A 19,522-nucleotide genomic window follows, 5' to 3' on the forward strand; every position below is an offset into this window, starting at 1 on the left:
TCAATGCATATTATTGAAATTAATTCATAGTCATGCCTAAGAAATTAATTTACCTCTGCCCTGTTTTCCTTATGTATAATGTACCATGAAATCAAAGAAATAATAGTACAAGTTAAAAAAAATACCTATTCCAATGTGGGCAATATGAAAAAAAAATTACTAAGGAAAATAGAGATACTCAAAAGTAACAATCAGTATGGAAATAAATCAATAGTCAAACTTGTGAGTAGCTGTCAATTGCTTAAAACATTACACCCAGACCTAAACCATTTTATCTTTTCAGAAGGTTCACCATCTCTATAGTAAAATAACCATTTACTCCAATATCCCCCAGCATTTTTTGGGGACATGAAGGTTAACAATACATTTTAGAGCTAATTGTCTCTCTGGAGCATTTTTCTCATCAGAGGACTTTTCCATTTTCTACTCAGCACAACCCGCTCTGTGCCCTGCTTGTCAAAGGCAGACTCCAATCCCACAGGCATGCCCATGCCTGGAAAGTCCATCACTAATCCCCAATGGCTGAGCTCACACTCAACACTCTCCATTTCATCTGCAGTTTCTATTGTAACCAAAGGAAAAAGCCAAAGAGCAAGACACAAACAGACCAGAACAGCAGCCACAGACAGTGCTGAAGTCTGAAATGGGACTTAATATTTATGAAAAAAAAACATTCCTTAGGTTGAATCAATAGCTCCAAGTTCCCAGCTGCACCTGGGCATGGGCAACCCCTCCTCCTACACAGCATGCCCTCTTCATTCATTGGTTCAGCATCTTGCATCATGGTTGAATCAGTCTTACCCAAGGAAAGGAAGAAAAGGAATGACATCTGCTCTGTTCTCTGCAATTTATCAGCTCTAGTTTTCTCATCCAAGAAACACATATGTCCAGTCCCTTCCTCACACACAGTCTTTGTTCTAGCACTGCAGAACTGCAATTCTGGGGGAAGAGAGAGTCATACAGTGTTATCTTAGCTCTTGCTTGTTTATGAAGTGTTCTAAACCCAAGGAAGAAACATTTAGATTGGAGACATGTAAAAAAAAGATTTCTGTTCTAACTAATTTGTTTCAAATTTTAAGGATACAGTGAATTTGGAAGCCTGCTAGCAGAGACATGGTTTTTTGCAGTTTGCTCTCTACCTTTTGAGTCCCCCTGTATCCTGGTTAGAAAGACCAGAGAATTCATATAATCCATTCTATCGCTTGTGTCAAAATAGCCCATTTTTTAATTAGTTTTTTTTTATTGTGAAAATACTGTACAGAGGGGTTACAATAACATGGACAAGATAATAAGTACATTTCTTATCAAGCATTGTAACCTCCTCCTCTGTTTAACCTTCCCATTCCTTCTCATCTTCCCCGCCCCCTCCACCAAATCCCCCTGCCCCCCCAACAAAGTTGTAAAGTTCGTTTTCGACAAAACACTTGTACATCTCATTGTTGCAATGGGTCCACCTGTATCCCTATTTAAACGATTTGTTTTTCCCCTTCCCCTCCACAAATTATACTGACATCAAATACAGTGAAAGCAGGGGTTATACTTTGGGGAAGGGACATACATAGCAACAAAGAAATAATCTTATAAATGTTAGAAACAATCGCATGAAAGAAAAAAAAACATTTGAATATATATTTTAGGTTTCATTTCCCTAACATCACCTTATCTGACGTTTACTGCTTAACTCAGACATATACTAGATATTGCAAATAAGGGAAGCCATGGGACCTATTTTTCTCTGGGCCTGGATTACTTCACTTAATATAATTTTTTCCAAGCCTTTCCATTTCCTAACAAATGGGGGCAATGCCATTCTTTCTGATGGAGGCATAGAATTCCATTGTGTGTGTGTGTGTGTGTGTGTGTATATATACCACATTTTCTTGATCCATTCATCTACTGAGGGGCATCGGGCTTGGTTCCATATCTTAGCTATAGTAAATAATATTGCAATAAACATAGTCATGCTGGTAACTTTAGTGTGGTCTTGTTTGTATACATTTGGGTAAATGCCCAAAAGTGGGATTGCTGGGTCATAGGGGAGCTCTATGTGGAGTCTTTTGAGGAACCTCCATACTACTTGCCAAAGTGGTTGAACAAGTTTACATTCCCACCAACAATGCAGTAAGATTCCCTTCTGTCCACATCCCCTCCAGCATCTGTTGTTATTAGAGTTCGTGATTTTAGCCATTCTAACTGGAGTGAGGTGGTATCTAAGTGTTGCTTTGATTTGCATTTCTTTTATGGAGAGGAATGTTGAGCATTTCTTCATGTGTCTATTGGCCATCCTTCTTTCCTCTTCAGAGAAGTTTCTCTTTAAGTCTTTAGCCCACTTATTTCTTGTGCAGTTGTTTCTTTGATGATTTGTTGTTGGGGGATTTAATTTTTTGAGTTCCAAGTATATTTTAGATATGAGACCCTTGTCCATTGTATGGCTAGTTTATCTTCTCCCAATCCATGGGCTTAAAAATAGTCCATCTTGAAGGCCAAATCACCTTCAAGACTTTGCAGGGAAAAGGAATGATATCCCTTATCCATTCTCTTGTTGAGAGTTAACATAATGTGGCAAATTCCTCCCATCCTTAGCCTCATTTTCCTTAGTCCAGAATTTCTGTTTAGCAGACCACTGTTAGGCTCACTTCCAGCTTCATGAAAGATACTCTCCTTACAAGCCATCTAAGTCAATGTTAACACCTCCTTCTTTAGGACAATAGTCTAGATTATTGGGATTGGAATTCAAATTCAGGAACGCTATTTCCAAAATGGAACATCTGGTTTACTCACGCTCCTGAGACCTACACCAAGTATTAGCATTGAACCTTAGCTCAGTCCCCTGCAATAGCTGATCATATACCTCATCCTACCAATGGCTGGTCACTTTTGGTGGGAGGATCATTCAAGCCCAGGAGTTGAAGGACATCCTGGGTAACACACACAGGAAGATTCAGTCTCAAAGAAACAGGTGCAGAACTTCTCTAACAGAGGCTCTGCTTTTAATCCCAAGTACTAAAAAAACAATACTAACCTAATGCATAATAACTTTTTACTAATAATCAATCTCTTTTAATGCACAAATTATAAGTATTCTTTTTAAGCATCAAACTTTAATCTGCAAGTTTATAAAGATTCCAGATTACTGTAGAAGAAAGGCATGCTTAGGTTCCTCGCTCAGTGAAGTAAGCTTAGAAGTAGGAAGCAATTTCAAGTCATTTCTTACCTTAATACAAGGACATCAAAGACATGTTACTAACACTCATTAACTTTGCTATGCCTGTCATCCACCTTGAAAGCTTTTGTGTTGCTGCTGAAGATTTTCCACTATTCACTCATTTGCTTCAATGGGGACTTCTTTTCACATAACAGGATTATTTCCTCCATGCAGTCCTGGAAAGGTATGAAAACAGGAAGCTCCATTATTACTCGACCTCGCTGTTTTCTTTTTTTTTTGTGCTTGTATGAGAACTTGAACTCAGGGCCTGGGTACTATCCTCTAGTTTTTTTCTGTCAAGATTGGTGTTCAATCCCTTGAGCTAAGGCTATATTACCACAGTTTTGATGGCTAAATGGAGATAATTGTGTGCTTTCAAATTCAGTCTTCAGATAGCAGCCTTCTGAGTAGGATTAGAGAGGTGAGACTATAGTGCCCAGCCCCCAGAAGCATTTCTTCCTTAGAAGTGGTGCTGTGGTTGAAGAGGTAAAGCACCAGCCTCGAGAACACAAAGGGCCAGGGCCAGTGGCCAGGCTCTGAGTTCAAGCCCCACCACTGAGAAAAAAAAACACTTAAATGAAATGAAACTATTATTTTAGATATGAGACCCTTGTCCATTGTATGGCTAGTGAAGATCTTCTCCCAATCCCTGGGCTTTCTATTGATTTTGCTAGCTATGTCCTTTGCCATGGAGAAACTCTGCAATTTCATGAAAGCATATTTGAACAAACTTTCTTTGATTTATTGTGTTTCTGGATATCTATTAAGAAAATTTTGGCATACACTAAGGAAACCCAGGGTTTCTCCTATTCTGTCCTGTAATGTTTTCAGGGTGTCTGCTTTGACTCTGAGGTCTTTGGTCCATTTGGAGTTGATTCTGGTGCTGGGTGATATATAAGGATTTAGCTTTAGTTTTCCACAAGTAGTTAACCAGCTTTGCCAGCACTATTTACTGAAGAGGTTGTCTTTCTTCAATTCTATTTTTGAGTTCCCTTATCGAAGATTAGATGGGTTCATTTCTGGGTTTTCAATTCTATTCCATTGGTCCTGAGGTCTGTTTTTGCGCCAGTAACCACCTGTTTTGATTACTATGGCTTTGTAGTAGAGTTTGAAATTTGGTACTGATATTCCTCCAACATTGTTTTTTCTGATAAGGATCATTTTTGTTGCTGCTTAGTGGATAGTGAAGTTAAATAATTACTTGAAATTTAATTATCTTTTATTTATAAGGTTATACAAAGTGAAACCTCATTTTAAACTGAGAAATGCATTCTTGCTAAAGTAGCCATTGCATAATCATTTCTCTTCTACTGGAGTTATTGTTTGGCTTTTTATTTTTATTTTTGTTGTCCATGAAGCTTGAACTTTGGGCCTGGCCCCTGTACCTGTGCTTCTTTGAGCTCAAGGCTAGCTCTCTATCACTTGAGCCATAAGGCCACTTCCAGTTATTTTTGAGTAGCTTATTGAAGAGTCTCAAGAACCACTATCCTCAATTCTCAAGTTCCTGAGTAGTTAGTATTACAGGCATGAGCCAAGCCACTAGCACCTGCCTTGGGCTAACTTTCTAAATGAAATTGTGTAAGAAAAAAATTGTCTGTTAGTAAGGATCAGTAAAAAATTCCCTCTGACTTTGGAAACATTTTTTCTTGGTTTGTGTATTTTTCTTGCTGGTGGCAATCAAATTCAGAATTTCATGCAAACTATGCATACTATCACTAGCCATACCTGGAGTTATTCTGTGTTCTATTTATTTTAATTTTGGGGGCTGATTCTGGGACTTGAACTCTGGGTCTGGGCACTGTCCCTAAGCATTTTTGCTTAAGGTTACTACTATGCCACTAAAGCTACAGCTGTGTTTCCAACTTTTTGGTTGTTAATTGGAGATAAGACACATAGATTTTTCTCCCTTGGGTCAGCTTTGAACAGAGATTCTTAAACTTCAGCCTCTTGACTGGCTAGGATTATAGACTTGAGCCACTAGCATACACTTATGTCTTTAAAATATATCCATTAGTAACAATAATAAATGACTTATTATTACTACAGGATCACACCTACAATGCTACCTACTTGAGAGGCTGAGATCTGTAGATCATCGTGTAAATACATCATGGTTATACAATTCAAAGTTCATTAATTTTTGTATGTGCTGGCCCTAAGGATTGAGGGCTTCAATTCAAAGCTTGAGCACTATTTTTGAGCTATAGTACCACTTCCAGGTTTTTCATAGTAGTTTTTCAAAGTAGTTCTTAGGACTACTGGACTTTTCTGCCCAGGCTGGCTTTGAACTGCCATGTGTATCCTCCTGAGTAGGATTTAACCAGAAAAGCCACACTGAAGGTGTATACATGCTCAAATGGTAAATGCTAACCTTGGCTGGAAAAAGTTAAGAGGATTCAAGCCCCAGTATTGGCACATATACACTTATATGCATGCATGTGCATACACACACACACACACACACACACACACACACACACAAAAAAAAAAAAAAAACCAGACTCCTATACTCAGTTCCCCAGGATGAAAAAAAGGTAAAAATAACAAATTATAAGATGGATGATTATTTTAAGTAGCTTCAATAGTTACTAACATGGCTATATTGTGGCTTAGGTGGTAGAATGCTTTCCTCCCATACACCAGTTCAATTCCCCACGTTGTTCAAACCAAACCACACAAACAAAAACACACAAAGAAGCATATCATACAAAAGATATATAATACTATGTAACAAACATTAATCATTAAAAAATAACTGAAAAACAGCAAAATACAGCCATGTCAAAATCATGCATGGGGGGCTGAGAAGGTGGCTCAGTGGTAGAGTGCTTGTCTTGCATGCTTGAGGCCCTGGGTTCGATTCCCCAACATCACATAAGCAAAAAGAAAAAAGCCAGAAGTGGCGCTGTGGCTCAAGTGGCAGAGCACTAGCCTTGAGCTGAAGAGCTGAGGGACAGTGCCCAGGCCCAGAGTTTAGGCCCCATGACCGGACCTCCAAAAAAAAATCATTCATGGGAATACTCAATATCTAAAGAATGTATTGTTTTCTATCAAATCAATCTATAAATTGAATGGAATTTTATGAGAAGTCTTATCAGGACTTTTTATAGTTTCAGGCTGCATAGCTTAGAAAAAATGAGACCTGGAAAATGACATCTAGGAACTCTGATAGAAATAATACATTTAGAATAATACATGCACTATCTTCTTTGCTTCTAACTCAGGATGCATTCATCATCTTAAGGATGAGCATCTGTTCTATGGCAAAAATATATGCATTCTTTCCTGTAAGAAATTCACTAAAGGGGCTGTGAAGGTGGCTCAGTGTTAGAGTACTTGCCTTGCATGCATGAGGCCCTGGGTTCGATTCCTCAGCACCACATAAGAAAAAAGAAAAAAGCCAGAAGTGGCGCTGGGGCTCAAGTGGTAGAACACTAGCCTTGAGCTGAAGAGCTGAGGGACAGTGCCCAGGCCCAGAGTTCAGGCCCCATGACTGGACCCTCCCCCCAAAAAAAAGAAATACACTAAAGACTGAATCACCAAATAACCAAGAACTCAGATGGTATAACCCCAGAGTGATTAAGAGCAAAGATAAACACCTATATATATGGCTTTATGACAGGACTTGCTTTTATTATATAAATGCCACTGATGTCAAAGAGCTCTTTGCGCCTACTGTTAAGAGCACTCACACTCTGAGTGTGCCTCTGTCTTCCTGTTTATCTGCTTATCTGTTTGTTTGCTTGCTAACTCAATAAAGTATTGCCAAGTTTTCTTACCATGGTGACTACTCTGCAAATTTTTATTCTGTGACCAAGGACCCTAAGTCAAGAGTTTCTACTGATAGAGGGAAACTTCCCCAAACCTCACCTGGACCCAGTGACTGTTGTTCCTCAAAGTTATGAGGTGAGTTGCTGAGTGGTAGAGTGCTTGCCTTAAATGCAAGAGACTCGGTGTTTGGTCCCCGCTAACAGAGGAGGGGAAGGATTTGTAAAGATCAAAAGACACAAAGAATATGAAAGAACAATTTTGGGGACACACCATAACTCAAAATGAGGATTTGTTATACTAAAGCCTAGTAATCAAGACAATCTGGTATTACAGCTGAAGAAAAAGAATTACACAGGGTAGAGAATTGAGTACAAGCCCATGTAGAATCCTGAGATTTGACATTAGACTATTCAACAAATAGCTATTTGGATGAGCTATCTATTTATATGGAATAAGATACAAAATAGACCTTAACTTAAAGCCGTAGCAAACAATTCCTAAAAACAAAGAGGCAAAGGTAGAAAGCAACACTTAAAAGCTTTAAGAATGAAATAAGAGTACATTTTAAGAATGGAGATTTTCCCCAAGGAAATGAATACAAAGGTCGGAAAATATCAATAAGTTTACATTACAGCAACACCTTTGGTTGAGTAAGTAATATCAAGAAAAATATAAACATCCTCTCTTAAGGCTGAAGACATTTAAATAGTATGTATTCAACAAAGGAACATTTCAATCAAGAAGATGACAGATAGGATACATGATATTGAATAAAATATCTGAGCATGCAATTCACAAGAAAAGGCATATGTGATGTGGCAAGATTTATGAAAAATATTCTATCAGGAACAATAAAGAGATATCACACTTGTCAGACTAGGGAAAAGTTAAAAATATACTGGACAATACCAAATGATTGGATAAGGATTATATAAGAATATATGTGGATATTGATACCAACTTTATCATTATGCAAACTGCATATAGAGGAGTAAAAGTTATCAAACACCACTGACTAAAATTCATGAAGAAAATTTTCATACATAATATGAAGTACATCACAATTAATATGCACTGTCATAAGTATTTGTGATGATTTTTAGTACACTGGAAAATTTTTCAAGGAAGAAAAAAGGGGGTAAGAAGCCTTAATAAGGACCCTCATTTGTGAAATAACTTCAAGTACCCCACTACTTACTAGTTCGTAATGTTTTCTTTTTTGTTTTGCAATTCAGTTCCCACAGGGCAAGGGCAGGAGAGGAACAGCTTCCTTTGAATTGGGGTCATCTGCAAATGGTACCTGCATCTAGGACAACACAAATCATGAAGCTAGAGGTTTGCAAGATTAAGAAAAACAGGCTACTGGGCATGACCTGTTTGTGGAAGGGGAAGCACTGGATGGGGTGAGCAACAGTATCCCCTGCTCAGGGCTCATAATCCCAGTATATAGGCTATAGTTGGGAAGGGTGGTGGACATACTCCAAGCTCCAATGTGCCATCTCTTCTGCCCGCTAGAGCCCACCCTTAGTCCAACTGGCACCACATAGACACAATCATGTGTCCACATTCCATGAATGGGTTCCCATAGAATGGCAGGGTAGGAGCAATCTTTACATGAAAATGGATATATCTCAGATGGCACTGTCTCTGAGGCTGACAAATCATGAATAAAGAATTCCTTTACATGAACAAGAAGAGGTCCTCACTATGAAGTCACTGTACCAGGTAAACGACTAGTTAGGGAGGTAGCAACATACCCAGATCCAAGTTAATAACCCCAGGCTACAAAGGAATTACAGGGGTATGGACACAGGACCAGGCCCAATATGCCCACAATCAGGCCTATCTGGCATCATGTATGTGCCCTCTTATGAAAGTGTGTACTGGCGCATAGGCCTATCAGAAGGGACCAGCAAGACAGTAGTCCACATGGTGAAGAGCAAGCTACCAGGCACGACCTTTCTTTAGCAGGAGTAAGCACATTTAGGAAGGTAGGCAGCACCCCAAGTCCCAGGCATATAAGCCCGGCTCCACAGGCCTGTGAAAGGGATGTTTTACAGTCTCCAACCCCATCCTTTTTCTCTTGGGTCCAAAAACACCTAGGACCTATCTAATTTAAAAATAGGTTAAGTGCTTTCATGGGAACATGTGTATACACATGCACAAAATCCCTGACCCATTATTTCATTTTCACAGGACAGAGGAGGGAATGGAATCACTTTGAATTGAAGGCCTCCCAAGGCTACACTGAAATTAGCCAGCTAAGGAAAAAGGACAAGCTATGGCTTCCCTTCTTCTGGATCCAATATATTGCACAACAAGGCCACTATGGCACCACATTTGTGCCCTCCTGTGAATGTGTATACACACATGCACAACACATATCACAACTGGATTCCCACAGTTCCAACCGGGAGTGGAACCACTTACTGAGAAGGACATAGGCACATATAGCTGCACATGGGCTGACTCATACCAGGAAGCCAGAGGTCCCAAAGTGAAGAAAAACTGGCCGCCTTGTATGGCTTCCCTGTAACAGGATAAGCCCTGGTTAGAAAGTGCAGCACCATGCCAAACTCCAGCCCGGTAATCCCAAGCAGCACAGGCCATACTCTGCAAGGGAGACATGAAAGACCTACTCTCTATGCTTTTCTTCCCTTGGGCTGGCATCAGCACCCAAGTGGGAAAATCTTGCCACAGGTCCTTGTGTTCCACAAACTGGTGTATACACAAGCACAATGATATACTCACTCAACCCCACACAAATATTCAGTTACCACAAAGGGAGAGTGGTCCTATTTGCATAGAAACTAGGGCATCTGGAATGGCACTGTCACCTCGGTCTTCAGAGAAGGACCTGCAAGATGTTAGTCCAAGAGGGAAAGAACAGGGTTTTGGGTATGCTCTCCCTGTAGGAGAAGGAGCACTGGTTGTGGAAGGTGGACGCATGCCCACTTCGAATCCCACAACCCTGGGCTATACAGGACACAGCTAAATAGCAAAACAGGACAGCTCGTAGTCAAGGAATCTCCAAGTCTTCTTTCACTTTGGTACTATAATATATAGTATACAACCAGTCAAATCTGACACTATGTACATGCCTTAGTGAGAATGTGTGTACATACATGCACAACTGCTCACCAGTGATTTGGTTCCCACAGTGTGGCAGGAGATGTCTAACATAAAATGAAATGGGGGCATGTGGGATGGCATCTGTTGTGGCCTGGCACAGATCAGGAATTTAGATTTCCTTAAGGTAAACAAGAGGCTCTCAATCATTTATTCACTTTAGCAGGTGAAGCACTAGTTAGGGAATATGTTGGAAGCATCCCCTGCTCCAGACCAATAATCCTAGGATACACAGGCATATGCTGGGTAGGTATGTGGGGCCACTGGAGCACCGTGTATGTACATTACTTCAAATGTCTGCAAACCCTCTCACACTTGACTCTTTTGGCATAGAGGATGAGTAGAATGAACTTACTTCAAATCACATCTATCCAGGATGGCACCCCCAACTGGGCCCACAGGACCACGAAGAGGTCATGAAGCTGTAGTTGAAGGAGCCCTTGGGTATGACTGCCCTGTTAAGAGGTGAAACACTGGTTGAGAAGGGTATCAGCATCTGCAGCTCCAAGCCCATAACCTCAGCCTACACAAGTCATAGCCTGGGAGGCATGAAAAACCATGCCTCGACTGAACATTAGATGCTACATGAATGAGAAAATTTCCATCCATCATAAGCACAGCCATGTAATGTATATTATCTAACTATTTGAAGTAGGTGGAACATGGGTTTTTCTTGTAATTTTCAAAAATATAAAAATTAAGATCTTTTTTGTTTTTGGTTTGTTTCTTTTTATCTTTTGATTTGTTTTGTTTTTGTGCCTGTCTTGGCACTTCAAATCAAGATCAAAATGCTGTTCCAAAACCTCTCTGTGCTGAAGGTTAGCCCTGTACAACTTGAGCCACAGCACTATTTCCAGCCTTCTCTGAGTAGTTTGTTGGAGATAAGAGTCTCATGAACTTTTCTGCCATGGCTGGCTTCAAACCACAATCCTCATTTCACAGCCTCCTGAGTAATTAGAATTACAGGCCTCATGGATAGTTTTTTTAAACAGTTGTACAATGTATCAATTGGTTTTTACAATGCCTCTTAGACTTTGTCATAGTGTCCATCGACTCTTCTAGTCTATAAAAACCCCACCCATCCCCTTTCTTTCCTAGTTCCATTTTCACATATGTGCATTGAATCTTATGTTGTATTTTCCAAGCCATCTACTCCCTATTACTTTGCCTCTTTCCATTTCTCCTTTAACACCTACCCAAGGACAAGATATGCTTCATCTTTTTACTGTTCACATGTGATACTGTTATGTCAGAGAGGTTAGAACATAAAATTGAGTCATTATGTCGAAAATGAACTTTAAAACTTTGGTGCAGAGGGGTGGTCGCCTGGGAGGATTGGGGGGGCGGGGGAGGATGGGAAGGGATGGGAAGGGGACAAAAAGAAGGAGGCTACAATGCTTGATAAGAAATGTACTCATTATCTTGCCCATGTAATTGTAACCCCTCTGTACAATACTTTCACAAAAAAATTAATTCAACATAAAATTTTACTGCTTTCTGTACTATATAGTCTGAACTCATATATAATTAATGGACATGTGTTTTACTTTTTTCAAATTTCATGGTCATATTTTAGATCTAATATACATATGAAAGGACTTACACTCCATTTCTCTTTCTGAGTCTTTCAACATCCCTTGCACATGAGCATGCGTGTGCGTGTATGTGTATGTGTGTGTGTGTGTGTGTGTGTGTGCGCGCACACACACACACACACACATGCTAGTTCAGGTTGACAAACTCAGAGCCTTATTCACTTTTTGCTTTTTTCCTCAAGGCTAGTACTTTACCACTTAAACTACAAATTACTCCCTGCGTTTTGATGGGTACTTAGAGATAATTTTCCTTAGTAACTGGTATTATTATGTATGAACCACCCAGTTCAACATATTATCACACTCTAAAGTCATTTTCAACTTCCCAATTTTTAAAGGAAATTATTGATAGGGCTTAAAACTCCAAATAAACCAGTAATCTACTGTAACTTTTGCATTCCCTTTTTCAAGCCAATTAGATTATAAGTAGCCTATTATCTTTGAATGCATAGTCTTTGATATCACAAAAATTATGTTCCTAAATACACCTTTTTCCTATCATACCTTTTCCTTTTTGGCTGTCATTTATGTGGCATTTATTATTATTTGTACCTGGAAGAAACATTGCATACATGTACTTTTGTTTTCCAAAAGTCTAAAATATTTGTCTAAAATATTTGTAAGTCAAATACAACTGAGTTATTTCTAACTGCCTTTGGAATATAAAGAAAACTTCATTGTATGTATGTTTATATATGTATATATAGTATGTATGTATGTATATGTATATATGTATATATATATCTATATCACATTTTCTTGATCCATTCATCTATTGAAGGACATATGGTTTGGTTCAATATCTTAGCTATGTTAAATAATGCTGTTATAATCATAGTTGTACTGGTAGCCTGAGTATGGCCTTGTTTGTGATCCTTTCGTAAATGCCCCAAAGTGGGATTTCTGGTTCATAGGGGAGCTGAAATGTACTCATTACCTTGCTCATGAACTGTAACCCCTCTATACAGCATTTTTAGAATTAAAAAAGTACAAAAAAGACAGAAGCAAAGCCAAGAATGTGCTGAACCTGACTGTCACTCATGAATGCTCACAGATGGCTAGGAGAAGGGCCAGGCTAGTGCTACTATGACAGGCTTGGCTTTGGCTTCTTCTTCAAAATAAGAAGTGAACAATAGGAGACTATTTTGTAACTAATCAACACTCAATTAACTAGGGGTAGAAAACAAAACAATAACAAAAAAGAAATATAAAGAAAACTAAAATATAAAGAAATCTGTGTTTAAGAGCATAGGGAGTTTTAGGCTCATGATTTGGGTATGATGTCAACTTAGCTCATCTCAGAGAAAACAAATGTAAAAACCCAATGAATTTTTTTTAACATACCTCTTAATTTTTCTATCCCCAATTTTCTTGTCTTCTGTTCTTGATTCTTGAACAGATAACCATTTGAGGGGATGTCGTGCATAGATGGGTATGGAGGAAGCATCAGCAAACATGGAATAGCAAATCCGGCCATACCTATATAGACTGTCCATCCAAACTGTTCAGCCATTTATGCATAGATAAATCCAACTATTGCAGAAAAAAGAATAAGTCCTTGAAACATCTGTTCAGCTAGCTTCTTCCCCTTGTAAACCTGGTTGTAACCCGGCGTCCAGCCCATGAGGGCTATGGAAGTGGTTGAGTCAAGGCATTGCATACTCCTGAATGGTTCGCTTTCAGGGTAACCGGGGGCAAGGAGCCACGGTTGAGATCTGGTAAATTGTTCTAAGCCTTGCTTTTGAGGGTTAATTGCTGCCCATACTGGCTGCGTCTCCATGGTGACTGCATTTTCTCAGCCTCTTTTCATTCTTTTCTAACACCTGAAACGGCACCAATTTAGACATTTTAAGATATTACTTCACTCGTCCCACTTTCACCTATGCAATCTTGTAGAGGTCCAGTAGTGTCCCAATCTGGGCAGATTTTAATCCTGGTGGTCTTGTAAATGCTGCCATAGTCTTACAGTTTCTCATACAAGGCTGGTTAAGGATCTCGTACTTCCTAAAGAGGCAAATGAAGGGATTTTTAAATGCTGTCCAACTTCCATATTGAACCACATAAATATCAAATCCCAAGGTCAAGTTATAGTTTTTTTTCATTTCTTCAACAGAAAAAGCCAATCCCAAAACGAATTATAGTTCTTGAAAATCAAGCTGCATAATGAGCATAGAAATTTAGGGAGTTTTTCAAAACTTAAGATTTTGATTGTTTGAATGCTTACTTCTCTGCCAATGAATATGTTAAAACATTATCTCCAATCAGGATAAATTACAAATATTATACTTATGTTTGTAAATAGGAATAAGTAAGGACATGAAGGGAATTTGTCATGCATGAGATTCAGAAACTTACTTAAGCTCTGAGACAGCTTACTTTATGCCCACTTTCACATGCACCACAGCACAAACTTGTCCCTTAAATATGAAATAGACTCTCATAAGACACCAAGTATTCAGTTGTCTTTTTCTTGGGGTAACAATTTCCATATGTGTGTGAAAATACTTTTGTTTGGCTGGGCACCAGTGATTCACACTTGTAATCCTGGTTACTCAGGAGTCTGAGATCTGACTACCATAGTTAGAATCCAGCACTGGCAGGAAAGTCTCCATGGAATATTAATCTCCAATTAACCACTCAAAATTCGGAAGTGATGCTTTGTTTCAAGTGGTAAAATGCTAGCTTTCAGTACAAAGCTGCTCAGGTACAACTCCACGGCCCCAAATTCAAGCCAGGGAATTGAAAATAAAATTAAAATTTGTGTTCGAGTCACCCAGTTTAGGTTATGTGTTTATATGGGAAGTCAGGCTAACTAACAAATATTTCAATTTAAGAACATCTTTCAGAAGCAAAGTGTCATTTAGAGAAGATTCCATAGTAAGCTCTGCTCACACACCCAACATTGTGAACAACACGTCCTGCAATATCAATCAGAACAAGAGCTCAAATATCAGGTGAGGGAATTGTATTTTCATTCATGTAGCACAAAGGGATTCATTCAACTCTAGGAAATCATTCTGAACAGAGGAACATCAAACATGGGGGAAGAGGAATGAATTGTGAGCAAACTCTACATTGAAATTCCAATTCCAAGGCCAGTAGGACAAAAAGGAGTAATCACTATTATATTCACAATATTTTTAGATTAAAATTGTGGATAGGAAAGAAAACAGGAGTAAAAAGGATTAAAGTACATTTCTTTCTTTGTGTACACTTTTGATATATGTATGTGTGCACATTTTAAGGAAATTAATATAAGGAAGTAAAAACGAATTGTTCAAAGGAGTAAACAATGGTAGCAACATGGAAATTCAAATGAGAATATTAACTTTTTCAACATATGGTATAATATATATATATATATATATATATATTTAAAATTTCTCAATTCATGCCTGTTAACTTAGTGATGTCTTCTAAATAGAAGAAAATAGTTACGTTGAAGGAAATCTAGTCGAGTACTAAACTGAAAGCAAGGATGAGGAGACATGTGAAAGAAGTTTTGTCAAAAGTTGACAACAGTATAAATAATAGTTAATATTAGTGTTTTGTGGATTTAGGAAATGATGAGGATGCTAACAAGTTAAAATGCTTGTTCTAATAAGTAATGACAGAATTTTAAATTCCTACATACACAAGAATAAGAATACATGATACCAACTAAAACATAAAATGTTAATCAAATTTTTGACAATGACATCTACACATATATGGCAAGCTATTGTATGATCAAGCTGTCAAAAGTGAATTTTGTATGGAAGATTCTCTAGCTTAGAAGAGAAATGGATCTAATACTTAGGTGTGTCTCTGTTTCTCTAACAGTTGAGTCCTAAATATAATACACAGATGCCAGCAGGGTTTGGCAGGAAGTCTTTACAGAACTGAAAAAAATGCATTCTATCTACCATGACAACGGTACTTTTCAAAGATATCTTTCACAAGAGAAAGATAAAGGACAAATGCACAAACATATTTCCAGACTGATGCAATTAAGAGACTATACATCCACCATACCTATTCTACAAAAATACTGAAGTCTTTTAGTCCAAAAGATACCTACATTAGTGAACAAGAAAATACACAAGAATGCACAAAATTTACTGGTAAGACAATAAACTGGTAATGGCAAAATTTAAAATTCTGGGTGGGTATCTGGATGAATGGCGATTAAGCCTGTCCATCCAGTGCCTGGGACCAGGAGTTTCCTTGATACTGCCCCCAGAAAAGACTACCTAGGCATGGGCCTACTCAGGAGCCATTATGCTATGTCACGTATCTCCATGTTCATGTCCTGTTTTATGTCTCCTGGCTCTTCTCCAGTCATCATGTCATCCCAACTCAGCAATCCATTGGAGCTGAATTGGTTTGCTAGTATTGTTTTCCTTTGGTCTGTTTCCTGAGTTCAGTGTATTTGGTGGATGCAGGTCTTTGTAATTGGTCATCTGCACATAACTAGCACTCCAATAAAGACTCCTTTGTCACCTCTGACTGAGCCTCCATAGCCAAGTTTATTTAAACTACAGAGTATACCCAGCACCAGAGTATCCCAGAAGGAAATGAAAATAGGAAAGGGATAACAAAATTTTCAGTCCCTAATCTCAATCCTAACACAGGGAGGTGTTGTGACTTCTTGGTCATGGAAGCAAGTTCTACCATTGCCCCTCAAGCATTTGTCTATCTCCTGGTGTAGGTAAACATATCCTACTACTAGCAAATAGTATTATGTGTGGGCTGGGCTCCACTGAATATCAGGAACTCAATACGTGGTGAAGATGGAAAACTCTCCTGGCAGATGAGCATGAGTGGTTGCCTAGCTGTAGCTCTATTCCAGTGCTTGACTGTTCAGCTCTAATGGGAATGAAAAAGGTCCCATCTCTCTACTTTAATGTTTAATCTTTCAGAACCTGTCCAAACTTATGTACCTGTAACCCCTCTGTGTATCACCTTTATAATATCAATAAAAACATTTTTTTCTTTTTTTATTGTGAAAATACTGTACAGAGGGGTTACAATAACATGGCAAGATAATGAGTACATTTCTTATCAAGAATTGTAGCCTCCTCCTTTGTTTCCCCTTCCCATCCCTTCCCATCCTCTCTCCACCCCCCCAATCCTCCCCTCCACCACACCCCCACACCAAAGTTGTAAAGTTCGTTTTCGACATAATGACTTGTACATCTCATTGTTGCAATGGGTCCACCTGTATCAATAAAAACATTTTTAAAGGCAAGTTGTCCTAGACAGAACAAGAGGACACAAGAGTAAGGGGAACTCTGACCCATCCTTAGCCTCACCATATATATTAATATGTGCCACTAGGTACAGAAAGCAAGACATAACGACTTATACATCTCATGGGTGGGGGTAGGCGGGTGGGAGGATTGGGGGGGCAGGTGGAGGATGGGAAGGGATGGAAAGGGGAAACAAAGGAGGAGGCTACAATGCTTGATAAGAAATATACTCATTACCTTGCCCATGTAATTGTAGCCCCTCTGTATGGTATTTTCACAATTTAAAAAAAGAAAGAAAGCAAGACAAGTTATGAGGCCTCTCCTTACTCATCTCGTAAGCTTCTCCTGACAGAACTGATGTTGGGTTTGTCTCAGATAATACAAAAAATTCGAATATCAGCTTTGCCAATCAAACAGGTACTGTGGGTGATTAGTACAATATATAGATTGCACAGTTTCTGCCTGTGGGCCAACACAAGGTGCTACAGCTGGCTCTGGCTTTAGATCTTAAACTAATGCTAGTGTTGCCACAAGAGTGGGCTCCAAAAAGAGTCAAAAACATTCTAAACGTCTCAAAGTGCCTAACAACCCCACAAAAATCTCACTTTGTGAGTTGGTCCTAAGGTATGAAGTTCAAACTGGAGTTGGGAAGAATTTCATTGTGTCTAGAGCCCATGAGGACTTCATACCTACTGAAACTGTTTAGGATTTCTAGTGTTAATGACCAACTGTCCATTCCCTGGAGAGCAGCAGAGCTTGGGTTTTCCAGTGCCTGGGGGAATGCTGTTACACTGTAGGTGGTTCATATCTATGCAATGTATTAGAACAACGAGCTCTTTTCCAAATAATCCTGTTTGATTAAAGTCTCACAATCTGCTATAAGCTATCCTTGCTCTGTCTATATATAGGTTAGGGAAACTCCTTTCAGATAGAATCAGGTGCCCCCTTCATAAATATTGATTCTTATTCTCATGCATCAAATAGTTGAAGTTGGATTAAGAGAACATTTTTTCATTCAAAAGTAGAGGCACAAAAAAAGATTCCGAAGATTCCACAGCTGTAAGCAGCACACTCTAAAGGGCCAGCCTAAGCCAGCATCTTCATGGCACATAAAACATGGTGCTGAAAATAACCAGTGAGGGTGCTTCTCTGATCTGAGCACTCCATTTTCAGGCTCTATTTCCAATGCTTTTCCTGCAGGTCAAGAGTTTCACATTATTAGAATTGGCACTCAAATTTTGAACAGATAGTTCAGTGCCAGGTGGATGTTGGCAAACATCCAGTAGATGGTCAGCAGAGTTAGGCTGCATGTTTTGAAGAATTCACCAACTCCAACAAGTCTAAGTGTAGGATACCTTGTAAAAGACTCATCAAGTCACAATGTCTATATTTTACTCCATGATACCCTTATGGCATCAGGGATATGTAAAACTACTCTAGGGAGATATCTGTTAATCCAATAACAGGTAAAATCTTTCCTCCATTACTTATTGTGATCAGAAATGCATAAGGATTCCTATTAGTGTATGTGGACAATTTGTAAATTGTAGCTTTATTTAATATATTGTTGATTTTTTTTTTGGTCCAGTTGTTGGGCCTGAGCTCTGGGCCTGGGCGCTGTCCCTCAGCTCTTCAGCTCAAGGATAGCGCTCTACCACTTGAGCCACAGCGCCACTTCCGGCTTTTTTCTTCTTGTTTATGTGGTGCTGAGGAATCGAACCCAGGGCCTCATGCATGCAAGGCAAGTGCTCTACCACTGAGCCACCTTCCCAGCCCTATATCGTTGATTCTTAAAAACATCAAATGGATATTTGATTCACTTCACAAGATTACTTTCTGAGTACTTGAAACAACTGCTGGCTTCAGGGAGACTTCTAGTCCATGAGACAAGCAGGATCGCTCTGGCTCCAAAGGTCCCACATGTGTACACAAGGGCAGCACTTGTGGTGAGTAAATATTTCCACTCACAGAGCTTCTCTCTCTCTGACCGCAATTCCAGTCATCTTCTCCTGGACACTGTCTCCAGGTATTCCAGTATGCCTTAAGTTGTGAATGGTCCTTGTTTTTCTAGCCCATAAAAATTGAAGAGCTAAAATGTAAAATAAAATACTACACTACAGACAACATAAAAGAAGAAACATTTTATTTAGACAGTAAGCTACTGATTAAAACTTCAAATATCTCAGTAAATAAGAGCAAAATTTGACAAATGGGGTTACACTGAATTAAAAATGTGGCACAACACAATAAACAGTAACTAGGGTGAATAGATGGCTTACAGATTAGCTTAACATCAGCCAAGAACTTAATTATCAGAATATGAAGGAAGGTTAGAAATCTAAACTCTTAAGTAATGTCAATGAACACATTGGCAAGCAAATTTAAAGATATTCCTGACATCTGGAAGTATATGGGGCAAATTAAAATACAAAAATAGATGCTCAACATCCTTGGCATAAAGGAAATGCAAAGCCAAAGGACATTGAATTTTTCACACTTCAATGACAATGTCTATCACCAAGAACACAAATAAAAATGCTGGCAAAATAAAATGATCAGTTATACACAATTCATAGGAATATCATTTCATA

The 19,522-nt window shown here is 38.9% G+C and overlaps 1 long non-coding RNA gene across 1 annotated transcript; it reads right to left on the bottom strand.

Moving 5' to 3' along the window:
* Positions 1–3,141: 3,141 nt before the first annotated feature.
* LOC138826711 (uncharacterized) lies at positions 3,142–13,405 on the bottom strand. Its single transcript, XR_011371818.1, has 4 exons — positions 13,045–13,405; positions 10,461–10,560; positions 8,175–8,282; positions 3,142–3,381 (listed from the first exon to the last, which is right to left on the bottom strand). It is a non-coding gene; the product is annotated as an uncharacterized lncRNA (long non-coding RNA).
* Positions 13,406–19,522: the final 6,117 nt, after the last annotated feature.

The sequence above is a fragment of the Dipodomys merriami genome, unplaced genomic scaffold (assembly GCF_024711535.1).
Source record: "Dipodomys merriami isolate MVZ:Mamm:240054 unplaced genomic scaffold, mDipMer1.0.p SCAF_1481, whole genome shotgun sequence".
Taxonomy (NCBI): domain Eukaryota; kingdom Metazoa; phylum Chordata; class Mammalia; order Rodentia; family Heteromyidae; genus Dipodomys; species Dipodomys merriami.